Below are 14,476 nucleotides of genomic sequence, written 5' to 3' on the forward strand. Positions count from 1 at the left end.
AGAAATCTTCCGTAGGAGCATTCTTGGCTTCACACCAAGATACATACTTCCTCCAGATACGGTGATAATGTTTCGCCGTCACCTCCTTCCTAACCTTTATCAGAGTAGGGATGACTTCCTCCAGAATACCTTTCCCAGCTAGGATTCGGTGTTCAACCGCCATGCCGTCAAACGTGACCGCGATAAGTCTTGGAATACGCAGGGCCCCTGCTGCAACAGGTCCTCCCTGAGAGGAAGAGGCCATGGATCTTCTGTGAGCATCTCCTGAAGATCTGAATACCAGGCCCTTCGAGGCCAATGTGGAACAATGAGTATTGTCCAAACTCTTTTTCGTCTTATGATTCTCAATATTTTTGAGATGAGAGGAAGAGGAGGGAACACATAGACCGACTGAAACATCCACGGTGTCACCAGGGCGTCTACCGCTACTGCCTGAGGGTCCCTTGACCTGGCACAATACCTCCGAATCTTCTTGTTGAGGCGTGACGCCATCATGTCTATTTGAGGAAGTCCCCAAAGACTTGTTATGTCTGCAAAAACTTCTTGATGAAGTCCCCACTCTCCTGGATGGAGATCATGTCTGCTGAGGAAGTCTGCTTCCCAGTTGTCCACTCCCGGAATGAAGACTGCTGACAGAGCGCTTACGTGATTTTCCGTCCAGAGAAGAATCCTGGTGGCTTCCGCCATTGCCACTCTGCTCCTTGTCCCGCCTTGGCGGTTTACATGAGCCACGGCTGTGATGTTGTCTGATTGAATCAGAACCGGTAGGTCGTGAAGAAGATTCTCCGCTTGTCGTAGGCCGTTGTATATGGCCCTTAATTGTAAAATGTTGATGTGTAGACAAGCCTCATGGCTCGACCATAGTCCCTGAAAATTTCTTCCTTGTGTGACTGCTCCCCATCCTCGGAGGCTCGCGTCCGTGGTCACCAGAACCCAGTCCTGAATGCCGAACCTGCGACCCTCTAGAAGGTGAGCACTCTGCAGCCACCACAGGAGAGACACCCTGGCCCTGGGGGACAGGCTTATTTTCTGATGAATTTGAAGATGGGACCTGGACCACTTGTCCAGAAGGTCCCACTGAAATGTCCTCTCATGAAAACTGCCCAAGGGGATCGCCTCGTAGGTCGCCACCATTTTTCCCATTACTCGAGTGCATTGATTAACTGCCACTCTGTTCGGTTTTAACAGGTCTCTGACCATGTTCTGGAGTTCCTGGGCTTTTTCCATCGGGAGAAAAACCCTCTTTTGTTCCGTGTCCAGAATCATGCCTAAGACCGATAGCCGAGTCTTTGGAACCAACTGTGACTTTGGTAGATTTAGAATCCAGCCATGCTGCTGGAGAACTCTCAGGGAGAGCGACACGCTTTTCAGCAACTGATCTCTCGATCTCGCTTTTATCAGGAGATCGTCCAAGTATGGGATAATTGTGACTCCCTGCCTGCGCAGGAGCACCATCATTTCCGCCATTACCTTGGTGAAAATCCTCGGGGCCGTGGAAAGCCCAAACAGCAACGTCTGAAACTGGTAATGACAGCCCTGTACAGCGAATCCCAGGTACGCCTGATGAGGGGGCTATATGGGGACATGAAGGTATTCATCCTTTATGTCCAGTGACACCATAAAATCCCCCCCTTCCAGGCTGGAGATAACTGCCCAGAGCAATTCCATCTTGAATTTGAACTTTTGCAAGTACAGGTTTAGGGATTTTAGATTTAGAATGGGTCTGACCGAGCCATCCGGTTTCGGAACCACAACCAGGGTTGAATAGTACCCCTTCCCCTGTTGGACTAGGGGAACCTTGACAATCACTTGCTGTTGACACTGCTTTTGAATTGCAGTTAAAAATATATCCCTTTCTGGGGGAGAAGCCGGTAAAGCCGATTTGAAAAATCGGCGCGGAGGCAGCTCTTCGAATTCCAGCTTGTAACCCTGGGATACAATTTCCATCGCCCAAGGATCTACGTCTGACTGAACCCAGACGTGGCTGAAGAGTTGAAGACGTGCTCCCCACCGGCGCGGACTCCCTCAGTGGAGCCCCAGCGTCATGCGGTAGATTTAGTAGAAGCCGGGGAGCACTTCTGCTCCTGGGAACTAGCCATGGCAGGCATTATTTTCCCTTTACCCTTACCTCTGGCGAGGAAGGAAGAGCCCTGACCTCTTCTGGATTTATGCGACCGAAAGGACTGCATCTGATATTGTGGTGTTTTCTTTTGCTGTGGGGGAACATAAGGCAAAAAAATAGATTTATCCGCGGTAGCTGTGGAAACCAGGTCCGCGAGACCTTCCCCAAATAACACCTCACCCTTGTAAGGCAAAATTTCCATATGCTTCTTTGAGTCGGCATCACCCGTCCATTGGCGGGTCCACAGGGCTCGCCTAGCAGAAATCGCCATGGCGTTGGCTCTTGAACCTAGTAGCCCAACGTCTCTCATATATAAGACTGCGTCTTTAATGTGACCTAAGGTCAATAAAATGGTATCCCTATCATCGGTATCAATGTCAGCTGACAAGGTATCTGTCCAAGCTGCTACCGCACTACAAACCCAAGCCGATGCTATTGCCAGTCTAAGCAAAGCATCCGTATGTGAATAAATTGATTTTAAGGTAGTTTCCTGTCTGCGATGAGCAGGATCCTTGAGGGCCGCCGTGTCTGGAGACGGTAGCGCCACCTTCTTGGACAAGCGCGTTAAAGCCTTGTCCACCCTGAGCGAGGATTCCCATCGTACCCTGCCCTGTGTAGGGAAAGGATACGCCATAAGAATCTTCTTGGGAATCTGCAGTTTTTTGTCTGGAGTTTCCAAAGCTTTTTCAAATAACGCGTTCAGCTCATGAGATGGGGGAAAGGTTACCTCAGGTTTCTTTTCCTTAAACATGCATACCCTCGTGTCAGGGACAGAGGGGTCATCTGTGATATGTAAAACATCTTTTATTGCAATAATCATATAATGAATACTTTTGGCCACCCTTGGGTGTAACCTCGCATCATCGTAGTCGACACTGGAGTCAGAATCCGTGTCGGTATCAGTGTCTGCTACTTGGGACAGGGGACGTTTTTGAGACCCTGAAGGGCCCTGTGACACAGTCAAAGCAATTGATTGACTCCGTTTTATCCCTGGACTCTGCTTTGTCCAACCTCTTATGTAATAAGGCCACATTTGCATTTAAAACATTCTACATATCTAACCAATCAGGTGTCGGCGTTGCCGACGGAGACACCACAATCATCTGCTCCACCTCCTCCTTAGATGAGCCTTCCGCTTCAGACGTACCGACACACACGTACCGACACTCCCACACACTCAGAGATATATCTATATGGAGACAGTCCCCCAATAAGGCCCTTTGGAGAGACAGAGAGTATGCCACCACACACCCAGCGCCACCGGACACTGGAATAAAATCCCAGTTAGTACAGCGCTTTTATATAAATATATAAATACACTCACTGCGCCAATGAAATGTGCACCCCCCCTCTTTTTTGCCCTCTGTAACCTTGTTCAGCAGGGGAGAGTCCGGGGAGCCAGCTTCTCTGCAGTGTGCTGTGGAGAAAATGGCGCTGGTTAGTGCTGGAGGACCAAGCCCCGCCCCCTCACCGGCGGGCTTCGGTCCCGCTCAAATTATTTATACTGGTGGGGGTTTATTAATATACTGTCTCCGCAGTATCTACTTTACATGCCAGTGTCCCCAGAGGTTTTTATTGCTGCCCTGGGCGCCCCCCCCTGCGCCCTGCACCCTTACAGTGCCCGCTGTGTGTCTGTGTGGGAGCAATGGCGCGCAGCTTTACCTCAGTGAAGATCTGAAGTCTTCTGCCGCCTGTGAAGTCTTCTTTCTTCTTAATACTCACCCGGCTTCTATCTTCCGGCTCTGTGAGGAGGACGGCGGCGCGGCTCCGGGACGAACGGCGAGGGTGAGACCTGCGTTCTGACCCTCTGGAGCTAATGGTGTCCAGTAGCCTAAGAAGCAGAGCCTATCATTCAAGTAGGTCTGCTCCTCTCCCCTCAGTCCCACGATGCAGGGAGCCTGTTGCCAGCAGTGCTCCCGGAAAATAAAAAACCTAACAAAAAGTTTTTCAGAGAAACTCAGGAGAGCTCTCCTGCAGTGCACCCAGTCTCCTCTGGGCACAGGATCTAACTGAGGTCTGGAGGAGGGGCATAGAGGGAGGAGCCAGTGCACACCCATTCTAAAGTCTTTAGAGTGCCCATGTCTCCTGCGGAGCCCGTCTATACCCCATGGTCCTTACGGAGTCCCCAGCATCCTCTAGGACGTAAGAGAAATTTGATTTCCATTGATAATTTTTGTGTGATTTTGTTGTCAGCACATTCAACTATGTAAAGAACAAAGTATTTAATAAGAATATTTCATTCATTCAGATCTAGGATGTGTTATTTTAGTGTTCCCTTTATTTTTTTGAGCAGTGTATATTGGGGGTGCTACCTCAGATCCAAGGAACTGGACACAGAAATTGGACACAAAAGGGATCTGCTTGTGGTGCACTAGGTTAACCTAGTGTACCACAAGCAGATCCGTTTTGTGTCTGATTTCCGTGCTTGCTAGTTATGCATCCTTCATAGGCTGGCGGCAATCGCTCTAAAATCAAACATTTTGAACCCCTTCCTGCAGAAATACTGCATTTGCCGCTGAAGCCAGTGGTGGCAGTGTCATCTATTATAACTGGGGGCATCACAGTGGCGTCAGTTGAATATGAGAGTGTCCTGTGGCTGAGTAGATCCAGTAGTGGTCAGTAATGACAGGTTGGTGATGGTAAAAGGAACCAGAACAATTCTGTATATAACACTTCCTACAAAGTGGACAAGTAAGTTCAAATTGCCACAAGTATGTTCTGTTTGCAGTAGGGTCATACTTACAGAGAGGGCTGTCAGTAGATCTGTGAGCCCTATACTAGGTGGCATGGTGCACAGTAGCATCACTAGGTGGGTGCGGGCCCCACCCACTAAAATGCTGGCTCATCATCAGTGACAGGAGCCATGTGCTGCATTGTTACTTTTATGTGCAGCAATCGGCTCTTGTCACAGTGTAGGAGCCAGAAGTGCAGCCACACAAGTCTCCATTGGCAGCCTAGTATCCCTGGGCATGCCCCCCCGAGTGATGAAATAGGGTTGGGCCATGAGGCATGTCCCTTCCATCAAGGCCATGCCCCCTCAGTGTTGCGCACATTTGACGATTAAAGGGGCCTTTTTAACCGAACCAGGTTTCTGTGACTCCAGCGACGTCCCTGCCTATGCAGTACATATGTGCTACCCATCAACGGGGGCAGGAGCATACCATCTTGGGCCTCTGGTTATTCCTCCATAGCAGGCATCCTCTTCTTGGCGCAACTGGTTACAGATACAAAACGAGATCTGAAAACATCCCACATGTGAACTGTAATCTCTACGACAGAGACTATACAGCACAATCTGCCACACTATGACAGCCAGACATCATAGGAAACTGTAATGGAAATACTGTATATCTAACTGGTATATCTAACTGCAGCAACAGAAAACACTGGGGGAAATGTGTTATAGCGACACGGATCGTAAAAACTCCCCCCTCCAGCGATGCCTGTCTGAGCACACCGCGCATCAGCTTAGTGCTGATGCATTGCGTCTCCCTGCCCGGCCGGCTCCACTGGGCATGTGCGGGATCTCGCTACCCACACGGGATCTCACATGCAGGCCGGAGTCAGCACACACCACAGCAAGCGACAGCGCTATTCCGGCTGTGAAGATAGGGCATCACCAGCTGCAGCTGTTGAAATCAATAGTTGCAGGTGTCGAGCAATAGGCGCTGCTGACTGTTAGTACACTGATATGCAGGGCAATGTAAGATCTTTTAGATAGCAGCACTGATAATGACAGGGGAGCACAGTTATACTGGAGCTAAACCACTGTAAGGACTGTCATGTAGTATTGATATACATTTTCCACTTTGCCTCGCGTGAATGCTATATCATATGGTCAAGCCCACTTTGGATAGTAATGTTTAAAGAAGTTACACTCACCTTCTTTTCTATACAATACATGCCTAACATACTGCTGGTCTACAAACTGCTTAAATGACATACTGTAATCCACACTTCTATACACCTCCCTCCTCTTGCCCCACTTACAGAGTTAAAGCGTTTTCCAGTTTTTGGATATCTTTAGATCTGAAAGTATATACAGGTTGAGTATCCCTTATCCAAAATGCTTGGGACCAGAAGTATTTTGGATATCGGATTTTTCCGTATTTTGGCATAATTGCATACCATAATGAGATATCATGGCGATGGGACCCAAGTCTAAGCACAGAATGCATTTATGTTTCATATACACCTTATACACACAGCCTGAAGGTAATTTTAGCCAATATTTTAATAACTCTGTGCATTAAACAAAGTGTGTGTACAGACACACAATTCATTTATGTTTCATATACACCTTATACACACAGCCTAAAGGTCATTTAATACAATATTTTTAATAACTTTGCGTATTAAACAAAGTTTGTGTACATTGAGCTATCAGAAAACAAACATTTCACTATCTCACTCAAAAATTCCGTATTTCGGAATACTTGGATATGGGATACTCAACCTGTACTCTTCTATTGCAGTATTGGGATTAATTTGCAATATACATGCAACAGTAATATGTAGCATAAGCGGGAACAGGTAACATGCCCAACATATTCATCTCATGGTCTTGATGTGTTTAAACACGTGTGTTCTGACAATCAGGAACAAGTATTAATGCTGTAATATATCACAGTAATGAAGGGGTTTGCATTCTCCATTAGCAAATGGTTACAGTCTCACATTCCAAGTATCCTTACCTGTAAAGTGTGTTAAAAGCTTTTACACAGCCTTGCTCATCACATTCAAATGGCTTTTTTTTTGTGTGCACACGGCTACCGAGCATCTAAATGGAGCAACAATTGAACTGCTCTGTTTTGCGCCCCCTAGTGGTAAAGCAATTGAATTGGCCCACATGTGTTTGATTTAGAACTGAATCAAAAGCAAAAAGTGGTTTTTCTAATATGTACGCTTGTTATTTTTATTATGCACATTGTTTATGCAGCAGAGTTTTTATATGTACATTGCATTGTTTAGTGTTTATGTATGTATGTTTCTTGAGAGGCATTTGTGTGTGTATAGTGTTCATTCTAGGATTTTTTTTAGGGCAGGGTGCTGATCATTGAGGAGGGCACATTTTCATTGTGAAGGGCACATTTTTGATGGATGTGACTCTTTGCGCACAAAGCATTGCGCATATGTTTATAGTTTTTATATATTTCCCCTTTAATGTATCATTTACCGCTACATACATATAGGACACCCATGTAACACCCAACATCTGTACTGAGAAAAATACTATATGTGTCCAGTCTCCTTGAAAGAAAGGCAATAGTATATACACATAATAAGTAGATGATAATAAATGTCTCCTCCACTGATGAAGTAGTTATAATCCCTATGTGTTATAAAACAGAAAAGTTAAGCAGAGGGTTAAAATATACAGTATAGGTACAAAATAAAAGTCTGTTCTTCTAGTAAGGAAATAGTGTAATAGCAGTACATGCTCACTGCTTACCCTGTTCTTTCCCTCTATATCAGAGTGCTGTGTTATGCAGGAAGCCACAGCAGTGATGCCCTTTACAGTGCCTCCTCTGCCATCCAGTTAATTAAGGATAGAGATTGTTTCCAATTTCAGAGGTAGGCAAGGAGTAGACAACTACATTGTAACATGCACTCTGTTGCATTCTGTATACAAGGGGGCAATTTATGATCCTGCAGGGTGCACTGAAAAAGGGCAGGGTGCTTTTTCACATTTCAAAAATGGGCAGGGTGCAGCACCCTGCTGAAACAGCCTAGAAGGAACACTATGTGTAAGTGTGTTATTCTGTTGATATTGTTTATCTGAACTGGGTTTACTTCATCTTTAAAGCTATGCAAAAAAACTTACTTTAGAGCAATGCTGCTGTAAATTTTTGGTGGCTGCCTATTGTAACTGGCTAAATAATTGTATATATTGTGCTGAATAAAGTCAAAAGTATGCATATACTAATGAGGCCGATTCAATTGTTTTTCCCCAGTGCTACCACTAAGGGGCGTAAAATTGAGCAATTCAATTGTTGCTCCATTTAGACGCCCAGTAGCTGTGGTGCTGACATTTTTTCTTGCAGCCTCCTGATGTGTGATACAAAATCAGTGGAAACTCAGCACTCTGTCCATCAAAACGGGAGATTGGACGGGTTTAGTCCTTTTAGACGTCTAAACCCGGTCTGTTTGGGTTAAACATGCGCAATGTATGGGGCGTGGCCACGGCAGCAGAGGACTAGGCAGCAGGATCGAGGAGCTCCCTGGATAATTAATCCTGCAACAATCCTGGGGCCCCGATCCTGCTCTCCTCTGGACTAATCTCCTGCCCGGCGGTGCTGGGGAGGCGGTGGAGTGTGTGTGCGAGCGCTCCCGGCTCGCGTCGGCGGCCGCCCGGACTCCGGGCCTAGGCCGCAGCTCAGTCCCCGGCCTCGATTTTGAAGCTCCGCCGGGCGCGTGCGCGCGCGCACACGATCGAGCGCCCGAGGCGGACGCGGCGTCCAGCGGCACAGGAAAGGAGCGGCACCCCACTCCTGCACCCTCAGGGCCATATACAGAAGCCATCCTGATACCCTGAAGGCTGGTGCAGAGAGGGAATGAGGGGGAAATCCTTGTGCTGGGCGGCCATTTTACCTGCAGCTCCCTGAGGCACTGAACACAGCAAGGTGCAGTGTGGGTGAAGACTGCACTGGGCTGAGGGATTGATACTGTCCCAGCTGCCCTGCCTCCTACTGCTTATACTGCTGGAATACCACACACTGGACATATTTATTTATACCATTGGACCCCCCAGGTCCCCCTTCTCCCCTCTCCCTTCATTACAACGTCTGGCTTTCCCAGTGACTGGCGTGCTGCTGTTGCTGCATTTACCTTCCACTGTTATACTTTTGACACTGAATAACGGGACTCTCATTACAGCTGGACCCCCACAAGATGGTGAGGGGCGGCCAGAGTGCGGCCGCGGCTAAACTGGAGAAGTTTGCCCGACAGCCTACATCTCAGTCGACGCAGTCATCTCCTAAGCCTTCCCCCCCTGCCAGAATGGATCCATCGGCTGGGGCCGACTCGGGGGCGAATACGCAGCCGTCTGCACCCTCCATCCAGCAGGTCCTGGAGGCCATAGCGGCCAGCGAGCAACGCCTATCGGACAAGATGGAGAAGGTGCAGTGCGATTTATCACTGCTGCGACAGGACGTCCAGCGAGTACGGGAGAGGGTGGGCGAAACTGAGACAAGGGTCTCCAACCTGGAAGACCTCAGCGGCCCTCTGCAACAATCGGTGTCTGCGGTTACACAGCAGGTCACAACGATACAAGCCAAACTCCTGGACATGGAGGGCAGACTCCGCAGAAACAACGTGAGGTTCGTAGGCCTCCCCGAAAAAGAAGAAGGGGCACACCCCGAGGATTTCCTGGAATCCTGGTTAAAAGAGGCATATGGTGCTGAATCCTTTACATCTCAGTTTGCAGTGGAGCGGGCCCACCGCGTGCCCTTCCGGCCTTTACCACCAGGTGCCCCACCACGAACTTTTATAGCAAAATTCCTGCACTACAAGGACCGGGACTCCGTCCTGCGCCTGGGACGTGTGAAGGGTCCCCTGATACGGAATGGAATCCGGGTGTCGGCATTTCCGGACTTTGCAGCGGACGTCCAAAAAGACAGAGCACAGTTTCTCCCCATAAAGCGACGCCTTCGTGACCTGAATATATCCTATTCAATGCTGTTTCCCTCCAGGTTGCGAGTGGTGGCGGATGGGGAGACCAAATTCTTCAGCTCGCCCAGGGAAGCGGCTTCCTGGTTGGACAGATATGCTCCGGGGGCACGCCAGCTGGCTCCAGACTGACATCGGGTCGCCTTCCTTTATGGGCCTACAACTCGCAAGTATAAGTCCAGGGAGCTTCCTCTCGTTTAGTGGTTCTGGACTTTGCTGAGAAGTGTTATAAACGTATAACGTATAAGGGTTTAAATATTTTGGGTTGTTTGATCTGTACGCCTAGTACAGTGTTGCCGTAGGCTTTGGGTTCTCCAGGGCTAGAGTTCGGTTAGGGATTTAGGTATGCCACAGTTCGGGGAGGTATACGGGGAGGGGGGATGCAGGGGGGCTGCTGTTGGTCCCCCAGTAGTTTTTCTGTTTTATGTTTTGAATTTAAGAAGCCTACATATTAGCTATTCGGAGGGTGTGGTGGGGTTGCACTGTTTCCAGGGGTTTGGCTTGAGGTCCGGGGCCGGTGGACGGCGCGACTGCGCGAGTAAGGAGCCGGGGGGTTGGGTGGTAGATAGGAGTGTTGCGCCCCAGCTGATGACTTGGCTGACATGCCTCCCTTAAAAATCTTGTCGTGGAATGTCCGGGGCATTAACAACAAAGTAAAGCGATCCTTAGTGTTTAAGATGATCAAGAAATATTGCCCGGATATTATCTGTTTAAGCGAAACCCATTTGGAGGGAAATAGGCTGTTGTCGCTCCGTAGGCCTTGGGTGGGCTGGGCATATCATTCCTCGCACTCCTCCTATTCCCGAGGGGTGTCGGTAATGATTAAGAGGACTGTGCAGTTTGAGATGATTAGGGTAAATACAGATCCACATGGTAGATACGTGTTCATAGAATGTAAATTGTTCTCACGTAATTTTTTCCTGTTGTCTGTGTATGTTCCCCCCCCGTTTTCATATGATGTCCTGCAAAAGGCCGCCTTGTTTGTTGCCTCCTCCCCACACACCCCTGTCATCTGCTTGGGGGACTTCAACGCTGTGTTGGATGCCTCCTTAGACAGATGGAGGGCTCCCCGGGATCAAGGGACGGGGGGTGGTTCAGCCTCATCGGGATCTAAATTCGCAGACTTTCTAGACGGTATGCAATGGGTAGACGTCTGGAGAATTCGGAATCCTAGTCTTAGGCAATACTCCTGTTATTCGGGTACACATGGCTCTTTTTCTAGAATCGACCTGGCCCTGGTCTCGCCTGGGCTTTTGCCTGGCGTGACGGATGTCCGTTACGAGGCACGGGGGGTGTCAGATCACTCGCCCCTGGTGCTCTCAATAGATGGGGAATGTCAGAGGGGACAGTCATATTGGCGGCTACACCCTTCCTGGCTGGCCCAGCTGGGCGAATGCCCGGAGTTGGTGTCCACATGGGAGGGATTTTTTGCAGACAATGTGGGATCGGCCCCGGCCCCGGTTGTCTGGGACGCGTTCAAGGCGTATTTGCGAGGTACAATGATCGGCAAAATTGCAGCCTGCAAGGTGGCTAGAAGGGCGACGGAAAGACAGCTTGAGACTGAGTGTAGAGATCTGGAGATGCGTTACCTGACAGAGGGTACTCCTGAGCTGAAGGCCCGCTGGCTTGCGGCTCAGGAGGCCTGGCTGGCCCACCTTTCAGATATAAACGCACGTTCCCTTTTGTTTAGGGCTACTAACATATATATGCAGGCGGACAGACCAGGTAGCCTGATGGCCCACTTAGTGCACTACGATCGACCTGGGACCACGATAGCGCAAATGCTAGACCCAGGCGGCTCCACGGTAGATGCCACCCCCGACATCGCTCAGATGTTCCTCGAATACTTCAGAGAAGTATACGACAGTAGACTGACATGCTCCACGGAGGAACTTGACCTGTACCTGACAAACATTCCCCTTTCTAAACTCTCCCATGAGGCCAGAGACGCATTAGACGCACCTCTGACCCTGGAAGAGGTGGTGTCGGCGGTGGAGGTGTCTCCTAGAGGTAAATCCCCGGGCAGTGACGGTATTCCCACGGAACTATATAAACAGTACATAGAGTTCTTTGGTCCCCAGCTGCTTGACACGTACGTTAAAATGACTGCCACTAACAGCCTTCCTCCCTCGATGTCCGAGGCGATCCTTATAATGCTTCCAAAGCCTGGAAAGGACCCCAAGTTGTTGGACTCCTACAGGCCAATCTCCCTTATCCCCACTGACGCCAAGATCCTGGCGAAAATTCTTGCGGTCCGACTCAACCTAGTAATTGAATCTATAATTCATCCGGATCAAACCGGCTTCATGCCTGGGAAATCCACATCCATTAACTTGCGCAGGCTATACACCATTTTGCAGGCCCCCCGCGACTTCCCCTCGGACGCGGCTGTAGTCTCATTGGATGCAGCCAAGGCATTCGACAGCGTTGAATGGCCTTACCTGTGGGGAGTCATGAGGAACATGGGCTTCGGCCCAAACTTTATTCAATGGATCAAACTACTATACCAGAATCCACGCGCCAGGGTCTTGGTGAACGGCTACATTTCCTCCTCCTTCCCTTTGACACGGGGCACCAGACAAGGATGCCCCCTCTCTCCTGCCCTGTTTGCCATAGCCATAGAGCCTCTCGCTTGCCTGATCAGATCGCACCCGGACATTGGGGGAATAGGTACCGGCCCCTGTACTGACAAGATAGCCCTTTATGCGGATGACTTGTTGTTATTCCTTCAAGACTACGCAGTAGAGATGCCCACTGTGCTGCGGGTCATCGAGACATTCGGTGGGTATTCGGGTCTCCGCATAAATTGGACTAAATCATTTATTATGCCCATTATAGGCCCCCTCCCTCAGATTCCGAAAATATCCCTGCCACTGTGCTGGACAGTTCAGTTTAAGTACCTCGGAATTCTAATTACAAACGACCCATCAGACTTTGTGCCCTTAAACCTCGACCCCCTAGTACAAACAGTAGTGCGCAAATCTAGAGCCTGGGGTAAGCTACCACTGACAATGACGGGCAGGGTCGGCCTTATTAAAATGGTAGTCCTGCCTAAACTATTGTATGTTCTACTACAGTCCCCTGTGTTCATTTTTCCAGCCTTCTTCAGGAAATTAAATAGCGTCCTGTCCTCCTTTGTATGGGCCAATAAAAGAGCTAGAATTAAATTAACCACCCTCACCAGGCAGAAAGGGGACGGCGGTCTGGCCTTGCCCCACTTCCAACTATATTATTATGCTGCTCAGCTATCACATATCAATATGTGGCTTCGGGGGGGGGGTGGGGCTGGGCTGGGCCGGGCGTTCCTTCAATGCTATTACCCAGACCTTTCCCCGGCACAGGTCCTGGTGGGGGAAAACCCTTCCAGATTTTTACCTCCTATTGTCTTTCAGGCGATGAGAATATGGCTAGCATTGAAGGGCCTACTCGGGTATGAAGGCATGGACCCTGATACTCCCCTATGGCACTCCACAATGCTTAATGAACTGAGGTCCCTAGAGGGCGGGGAGGTATGGGCTCCGTATTCGATAGACTCACTGTCCCAATTATATAGTGACGGTTCATTGAAATCATTTCACCAATTAAAGGAGGAGTTTGGACTCCCGAACTCTTACTTCTACAGATTTTTACAGCTCAGGCACGCCTTGCAGGCGCAATTTGGAGACTCCCCCCCGGCGCTCCTCCCATTTCCCATCAAAACATTTCTACAAACACTGGGTCGAGTCAAGGTAATTTCCTTCACCTACTCATACCTCCTTCAAACAATACATGCAGACCCGCTCTCGAATCTTCGGGCGAACTGGGAGTGTGACTTGGGTCCCATAGACGGGGAAGACTGGGAGGGCGCTCTGGGCAATCCGAGCCAGGTCACCAAATCGCTACGGTTTCAGCAGATACAGCTTTTCATTCTGCATAGATCATACATGACACCGAGCAGGCTGGCCAGATTCAGGTCTGATAATGTTGATGTTTGTCCCAAGTGCGGGGCTGCCGGAGGCACATTCTGGCACCTCATATGGGAATGCCCGTTGCTACAGGTGTTCTGGGCTGGGGTCAGGTCGATTCTGGAACACACGGGAACACAGAGGGGAATGCTGACTCCGAGATTTTGCATTCTGGGGGTGGGTGACTCGGATTCTGGGTCTAGATGGGAAAACATGTATGCCCGCAGCGTATGCGCACTTGCAAAAGTGTGTATCGCGCGGACATGGATGGCCCCCAGCCCTCCCACAATACCTGCTCTTAAAAGTTTGATCAATGATACCCTATTAAAAGAACGATATGTATATATGAAATATAATGCCCTTACCAGATACGAGAAGATTTGGTCTCCTTGGATCACTTCCACATACTCCTCCCTTGCCCTTCAAATGTAACGGGCACTGGCCATTGCTGCAGAGGCGCTGTTTGGGCCCCGGGGCGTTGGGCCGAACCCTTTACCTCTCCTAACGCAGTTGCTTAAATACTTAGCTGTCGCATCACACCATGCACACATCAGCTTGACTAGGCTTGAGTTTGTTTAGAGGGTTAGTTCGGGGGTAGTGGGGTTGTGGGCTATATACGGCTCACTAGACGGGGTAATTACACATAAGGTGGGGGGAGAAAACTTGAAAAATGTTAAGTATGTGAACCATGACTTGGCTACAGACTACAAACAATATGTATACCGCGGGAAGACCGCACGGA

This window comes from Pseudophryne corroboree, chromosome 2 (assembly GCF_028390025.1).
Source record: "Pseudophryne corroboree isolate aPseCor3 chromosome 2, aPseCor3.hap2, whole genome shotgun sequence".
Taxonomy (NCBI): domain Eukaryota; kingdom Metazoa; phylum Chordata; class Amphibia; order Anura; family Myobatrachidae; genus Pseudophryne; species Pseudophryne corroboree.